This window comes from Sorex fumeus, unplaced genomic scaffold (assembly GCF_029834395.1).
Source record: "Sorex fumeus unplaced genomic scaffold, SorFum_2.1 ptg000019l, whole genome shotgun sequence".
NCBI lineage: Eukaryota > Metazoa > Chordata > Mammalia > Eulipotyphla > Soricidae > Sorex > Sorex fumeus.
The window spans coordinates 34418602-34426845 of record NW_026606076.1 but is presented as its reverse complement, the minus strand read 5'-3'; the positions used below and the strand labels follow the sequence as shown (position 1 = coordinate 34426845).

Genomic DNA, 8244 nt, shown 5'->3' with positions numbered 1-8244 from the left:
TTTTGGAAGAAGTGGTCCTGGCTCTTGGTCAGGATCTTGAAAATCTTAAAAGAGTGATGCATACTCGTTGTCATGAACAATTCAGGGCCATCTGTGTCATTCCTTTGCCTTATAACACTTCTTCTGATTGGAATAAGGTTAAACATCACCTGCTGGGAGTCTGGCAGGATCAATCTATTACTCATGACCTGGAGAGCATACAGAGGGATATTGCAGCTATGAGCCAGGCTTATGATAAGACATCTGAATTAAGTGATCTGGCCTCGGTCTGACTAAAGGCATCAAGGCCCTCAATCCATTTGATTGGATTCATTATATTATTGTTTTTGCCCTATTGGCTTTAGTAGTAGGAGTAGTTATTTTTATTCTTCCCTGTTTTTTTCCGAAACGTGCTTCGTTCTATGCAGAAGGTTCGGGTTGACATGTATGCCATGCGTCTAAAAAATAAAAAGGGAGGAATTGCCACGCCGGCTACGGCGTCGCCCACGTAGCAACATGCTGCAAGGGGGCTCATGCAAGGGCCTGGGTCCCTGGGAATGGGAGGTTTGCGGCCCACAGGTCTATGCTTCCGGTAGCCCCCTTTTTCTGTTTTTTAGGCGCCTCTGACATGCAGTCTTCACTTGCTATTCTGTGGGAATAGGAGCCTGCCTGTTAGTTAATTTTGATGATTAATAATATAGTTTGTAATAAGATATTTTGATTTAACTTTTGGCCTTGGAAATATGCTTGCTAGTAGAGTTAATATAGTTTTTGTAAAGTCCTGATTTTTATATGCTCACTAGTAAAGTAGAGTTAATATTAGCTTTTGTAAAGTCCTGATATTTTTTTAGTTTATGGGTAGGCGTTTTTAGGGAAGTAAAAACTTAAATGTCAGTAAAAGTAGACAATAAAGGAATTATAAGGAACATAATATTTCACCCAGATATTTTATTGGGACAAGCGGATCTTCTGCCCTAATCTTAAAGCGGAACGTGTACGTGCCCCTTGATGTTTTGGGAACATGACCCATGGTCTGATTTAATGTGTGCTTTGCCACGTTGTTTCTGTAACTGTATAAAAAGAACAACTCTGGATGCAATAAACCGCAGCAGCACTCAGCCTCTCTTGTGTTGGTGTCTGTCTGTCCAACGTGCCGAATCTCCTGCTTTCCTGTGCACCTTCGCCTGGTCTCCCTTCAGCCTGGTGGTCTTCGACCAAGCCAGTCTGCGGCAATATGGGATGCCCGAGATTGGACACAAGTTGGCTTTATGCAACGCAAACATCCTACCAGCTACACTGTAGCTCTGGCTCCGAGGCTTTTTTTTGGGGGGGGGGGGACTGTTTTGGTGCGTGCCCACAGGGTTCTGGGAAACATTGAGTACTTGGGATTGAAACTGGTTGGGTACAAGCAGGGAGAAATTATTTTGTCATTGTTCTGTTCACTTCGAACAAGAAAAGTTATGAGCACTCTTTGCTCTGTCTGTGGCCCAGCTCTTTGGAAAGGTCTCCAGTTATAGTCAACCCCACGTGCCATCACCCCACTTTCTGAGGATGCCCCAACCCTCTTCTACAAAGAAAAGGGGTCAGGGATACAGCAAGATACAGCTCAGAACCCACCAAGTTAGGGTGCCAGAATCTGCCATCACGGGACTGAGGCTGTTTTGGTTTGACTTTGTTTGTTCATGGTTTGGAGGCCCAACACGAGCAATGGTCAGGGTTACTCCTGGCTCTGCACTCAGGAATCACTCCGACATGATGTTGGGGTTGTATGGAGAACCAAAGAAAGAATCTTCTTGAGGATTGAGTTGATTGCTCCCGCTTTGTCTCTGGACCACGAGGGGTGCAGAGGATTGAACTGACGTGGAAAGTGCAAGGCAAAGTCATTTATTTTCATTTTTGTTCTCTTCACTGAGCTAGAAACCTTCTGAAGCCACTTTGCTATGTCTGTGACCAAGCCATTGAGAAATATTTCCTGTTATGAGCAACCCACACCCCAGCACCCCACATTCTGAGGGAGCCCAAACCTCTACTACAAGGAAGAGGCAGCATGGATACAGCAAGATACAGCTCAGAAACCCCCACGATGGGGTGAGGGAATCCCCCAATAAGGGACAGGGGCTGTTTTGGTTGTATTTGGTTTGTTCATAGTTTGGGGGACACATATCCAGCAACGGCAGAGGTTCTCCTGATGTTGCATTCAGGAATCCGGCATGATGGTGGTGCTGCATGGAGAGCGGAGAAAGAACCGGGGCCTGTGACTGCAAGCCAAGAGTACTAACCGCTCTGCTCCCACTGCAGCGACCCAAGTGGCTTCCTTGATAATGACCCTATACCTAACACTGAAGCAAAGAAATGGGCTGGAAATCTAAAGCGTGGGAAAGGTGGGCCGCGGCAGTTCTGCTGATAGACCACGAGATGGCGCTGTGGGCGTTTCTGTCCCTCTCCAGGATCGTTTCTTTGTTTTTATTTGTTTCTGTTTGTATTTATTTATTTATTTTTAAATTGGTGAATTACCATGAGGTACACTTATAGACTTACAAATATTTGTGCTTGGGTTTCAGTTATACAATTATCGAGTACTTCCCTCCACCACCACTTATCCCAGTTAATCCCTCCCCTTCCCATCCTCCCTCATCCCACCCTGCCTATGTGGCAGGGCATTCCCTTTTGTTCTCTCTCTCCTTTTGGGGACTGTGGTTTGCAAATGAGGCATTGAGTGGCAATCATGTTCGGTCTATAGTTAACTTTCAGCATGCATCTCCCATCCTGGAAGGATCCTCCCAGCACCCTTTATTTCATCATGGGGCTGTATGGAGAGCCAGAGTGTGAGAGCTTTCTTTCACTTGGGTAACCTGGGTTCTATTCCAGTCTTCATATCTTGTGGAGTACATAACTTGTACATAACTGGACTCACTATAAACAGTGCTCCTTTCCCACAGTCCAGGGGCTTCTCCCCTGGGGCAGTTTGTGTCCATGGACTGAGAAGAACAGCCTCTGAGTAGCTTGTCCCAGGAGAGCGCTTCTTTGCAGTATGGGCGCTCACTTCCTACTGGTAACCCACAGAAGACATCCCACATGTCTTGGCATCATCATGGGACTGAAGGCATAACTGCTCACTCGATAGTTTGTCACTTTGTGCATGACCAGAAGAATTCCACCTGGGCTCTTGCTACCCGAAGAAAAGCAGAGAAGGATTCCAATTACTGTGCTGTGCCTGATAGTCTTTTCGTCAAAAAATTCTAGACCTGCAGGTTGGTTTCTAACATTTACCCTACTCGGTTGCAATTCTTACACGTGGGTGGATTTTCCAGGCAACGACCTGACGTTTCAGCAAGATTAACAAGCAAAATAGACCGACGGCAGGTCACATATATGTGTAATTTTTTTTCCAAAGAACAGACACAGTAAGTGGAAATAACTCTCTCTGCAGAAAATTGAAGCACCAGTTTAGGGTGAAAATAAAAGGGGCCTGAGACTGGGTTTGGAACTAGCTCAGTGTGGAGCTTAGTGGGATAGCTTAGTGGGATACACATGCGAAGGCAATGATGGATCCCATACAGCCGAGACAGACCTTTGAAAACATCTCACCTGAAGCAGATTCCTCTCCAGGATCAATGAGTTTTCTGTTATCTTGTTCTATTTACTTAGGTGAGGAGAGGGTCACCTTTGCTCAGGGATTATTGCTGTTGGGACTCTGGGGGCCATGTGGGGTGCTGGGATGGAATCCAAGTTTTCTTCCTGGTGCCAAGCAAGTGCCTTTCCTAAAGCAAAAGCACTAGTGCTGAACCATCGAGTTCATTTCAGCAATGACACTTGTCCTTGATGTGTATCAAATGTAAAGTCACATTATTTACCCTAGAATAAAAAGAATTGGGGGGGTTGGTGCCATAGTACAGGGGTAGGTATTTGCATTGCACACAGCCAGCCCAGCTTCAATCCCAGGCATCCCATATGGCCCCCAAGCACCAATAGAAATAGTTCTTGAGCGGAGAGCTAGGATTTACCCCTGAGCATCGCTGGATATAACCTCAAAAGGAAAGTAAATAAATAAAATACATATTTTAGGTTTTAGAATTACTGCTTTTATGCAGCAACATGGTTGGAACTGGAAAATACCGTTTTGAGTGAAGTTAGCCAGAAAAATAAACAAAAACAGGATGATGTCACTCACCTGTGGAATACAGAACACTGGATGTGGAAATGTACTGTAAATGGGCTGCTTAAATCATCACTGATTCCAGTGTTTAGAGACAAAGAAAGAAAGAAATTTGGGGCGCAAGAGAACCAGAAGTTTACAGAGATCAGGGATTTATGTATGCCAGTGACATGAGTGAGGAGTGTAGCCATTTAGCCAAAACACAGATGCAACAGTACTGAAAACAAGAGATCTAAGCCGCAACTACTGAAAATTAGTCATGTCGTTTTCTAGAACAGAAGGGGGTAGAGTGGGGACCGGGGTGGGGAGGGAATACAGGAACACGGGTGGAAGGAAGCTGATGCAGGGATTGGTGTTCAATTATTGTACACCTAAGTACAACTATCAATAACTTTGAAAATCCCGGCACTTTAATGAAAACTTTAAAAAACAATACAATGAAATAAATTTCCAGATTTCGTCACCCACTGAGGTTAAAGATCCTCTAGTCCCAGCATTAGGCTCCGATATTTTTCCTGTGGTGCTGAGACCATAGATGTGGTTGTAGGGATGGAGCCGGACCCCACCTTTCAAGTCGCATGCTCGGTCCACTGAGCACTCCAATGGCCTAATATTTAGTTTCAACAACAGAATCTTACATCAAACTTGTATGCAATTCCCCTGTTGCCAAAGTAAATTGCTGTAATGCCACACACCAAGGACTGAAGTCTATGTTCCCACCCTCCAGTGCCATCTTGGACCTGAATGCAATCGTGGCTGTAGGGGCTTTCAGGACAATGCACCCTCATCCATGACACATGCGCCACAGAAGAGCCCTCAATGCACCTCCCAAAAGCTCCACATCCCCTAAAACCTGGATATCCATAACAAGTAAAAAAACAATGTGTGAAAGCGCCCTATAAGCTGGCGTGACCTGCCGCTCAAGTTCCCATACCGGGATTTGCAGGGTGCTCAAGCATTCCAAATCCTAACACAGGAAAGACTGAAGAATGAAGGTTTACCTGTTTTTCCATTTTCAAAGTATTCAATGCTGCATCTTGGTTAATTTCTGCCATAATTCCCGCTAACCAGCCTCTCTGGGCCAAGTCACAAGTATAGCAATCAATAACAGAGTAGTGAGCCGTGAAAGCTCTGAGCAGGGGGGTGTTTCTGTACCTGTTTATTCAGTCACCTACCTTCTGATTTTCATCACCAAGACCCATTATTTACAAGTTAAACACAAACAATTCCAAGCACTAGAACAGTGGCATAGGTGCAGCCCTGGTGAAAATCAGCAGGTACCTTTCAATGAAATGAGGAGAAGCCTATCCCAATGTACACTAAATCTCCTATGTACACTAAATCTGAGGCTTCTCAAAAGACATTTCCACATTTCTTACATGTAAACGGTTTCTCTCCAGTGTGTATTCTTCTATGTACATTAAGTATTGAGGACATACAGAGTCCTTCCCACATTCCTTACATATACAGTTTCTCTCCAGTTTGAATTTTCCTATGTACAGTCAATTGTGATGTAGTAAAGGCCATTCCACACTCCCGACATAACTAAGGCTTCTCTTCAGTATGAATTCTCATGTGAAGAGAAAGGGAAGAGAACCGTGTGAATGCCGTCCCACATGTCTGACACTGATGAGGTTTCTCTCTGAGATGAATTTTCATATGTGCAGTAAGTGTTGACGCTCTAGGAAAGGCCTTTCCACATTCTATACATATATATGGTTTCTCTTCAGTATGAATTTTTCTATGTTCTCTAAGTGTTGAGGCTACAGCAAAAGCCCTCCCGCATTCCTTACATATATATAGTTTCTTGCTAGTGTGAATTCTCCTATGCACAATAAGTATTGAGGCTTCAGCAAAGGCCTTCCCACATTCCTTACATATATATGGTTTCACTACAGTGTGAATTTTCCTATGTGCAGTAAGTCTTTAGGCTACAGCAAAGGCCTTTCCACATTCCTTACATATATATGGTTTCTCTCCAGTGTGAATTCTCCTATGTAAACTAAGTCTTGAGGATTCAGCAAAGGCCTTTCCACATTCCTTACATATATACGGTTTCTCTCCAGTGTGAATTTTCCTATGTGCAGTAAGTCTTGAGGCTACAGCAAAGGCCTTTCCACATTCCTTACATATATATGGTTTCTCTCCATTGTGATTTCTCTTATGTAAACTAAGTCTTGAGGATTCGGCAAAGGCCTTTCCACATTCCTTACATATATACGGTTTCTCTCCAGTGTGAATTCTCCTATGTACAGTAAGTTTTGAGGCTCTAGCAAAGGCCTTCCCACATTCCTTACATATATATGGTTTCTCTCCAGTGTGAATTCTCCTATGTACACGAAGACTTGAGGCTACAGCAAAGGCCTTCCCACATTCCTGACATATATATGGTTTCTCTCCAGTGTGAATCCTCCTATGTATACTGAGGCTTGAGGATTGAGTAAAGGCCTTTCCACATTCCTTACATACATATGGTTTCTCTCCAGTGTGAATGCTTCTATGTATACTGAGGACTGAGGATTGAGTAAAGGCCTTACCACACTCCTGACATATATAAGGCTTCTCTCTACTATGAGTTTTCATGTGTCTATTAAGAGATGAGGTGTGAATAAAGGCCTTTCCACATGTCTGACATTTATGAGGTTTCTCTCCACTATGAGATTTCATATGTCTATTAAGAGATGAGGTGTGAATAAAGGCCTTTCCACATGTGTGACATTTATGAGGTTTCTCTCCTGTATGAATTCTCCTATGCATAATAAGATGTGATGATTTATCGAAGGCCTTCCCACATGCTTCACATGCAAAAGGTTTCGCTCCTGAATTTATATTCATATGGTCATGATGGAGTAACCCTTGACTCACACTTTGTTCTCGGGGATGACTTTCCTGGGGATTCTCTCCACTGTGGTTTTCTAAGGGAACACCACAGTGCTGAGAACACATGGAGGCCCCCCCACATTCCTTACACATAGATGGGTTCTGCTCATGGTGACTGTGGTTGAGGGTATGTTGCTGTGAGGGACTCACTTTAAACAGTGCTCCTCTCCCTAGCAGCTGCCGCACTGGGGGATTTTGTGCCTGTGAACTGAGAACTGTGAACTGTGAACACTCCAAGGAACTTTTTCCAGGAGAGGGCTTCTTCAGATTGAGGTAGCTCTCGCCATTCTGATCACCCTCAGAAGACATACCGCCTGCCTCAGCGTCCGCATGGGGCTGAGGGCAGGATTGCTCACTCAAGACTTTGTCATACAGTGAAGGATCAGAGACATTCCACGCGGAGTGGCCGCTTTCCTGCAGAACAACAGAGGATTCTAATTATTGACTTATTCACTGAGTCTTCCTGTCAAAAAACTGAGCCCTCCAGGTGTAGTTGCACACATATGCACAACACAAATGCAATTACCGACATATGAATTGTCTTACTATAGAATAACTTCATGTTACTGTAAGTTGGACGCACAAAATTGATGAATGCAGAGTCAGTAAATTCTGTGACTTTCCCCCTTTAAATTAATGAAGGAATACAACTGGAAGTAATTCCTTCTATAGAAAACTGACACATCCATTTCAAGAGAAAATGAAATACATCCACATGTGGGTTTGGTTAAAGTTCAGTGTGGAACCTGTGATGCAGGGGTAAAGATTACACTGCATCGCCACACAGCTGAGACAGACCACATCGACATTGCAAAGCTCTCACCACAAGTGATGGCTTTCAGGATCAATGAAGTTTTTTGTTCTTTCTGTTTTGTAGTTTCTATTTATCGTGGGTTGGGTGGGCTGAGGGGCACACCATGCAGTGTCTAGGATCAGTTCTCTGGGGATATGGTGTCTATAAGGTGTGCTGGGTAAGGACCATACATCCCTGTGCAAAGAAAGTATATTTCTCACTGCACCATCTCTAGGGCGTACAAATTAGCTTTCTAAACAACTACCACTCTCAAGCATATCAAAACTCACAGTATTTTTCTACATGGTTGATCTCAGCACCTAGTGAAGCTAAGAGTCCTCTTCTCCAAACATCAGGCTTTGGCATTCCTCCTTACCATTCCCAGACTTCCACCTTAACAATCACATACTTGGTCCACTCCTGCTGGCATAATAAT

General features: G+C 44.0%; 1 pseudogene; it reads right to left on the bottom strand.

Annotated features, from left to right (window-relative positions):
• Positions 1-340: 340 nt before the first annotated feature.
• Positions 341-6691, bottom strand: LOC130022194 (zinc finger protein 239-like; annotated as a pseudogene).
• Between the last annotated feature and the right edge of the window lie 1553 nt (positions 6692-8244).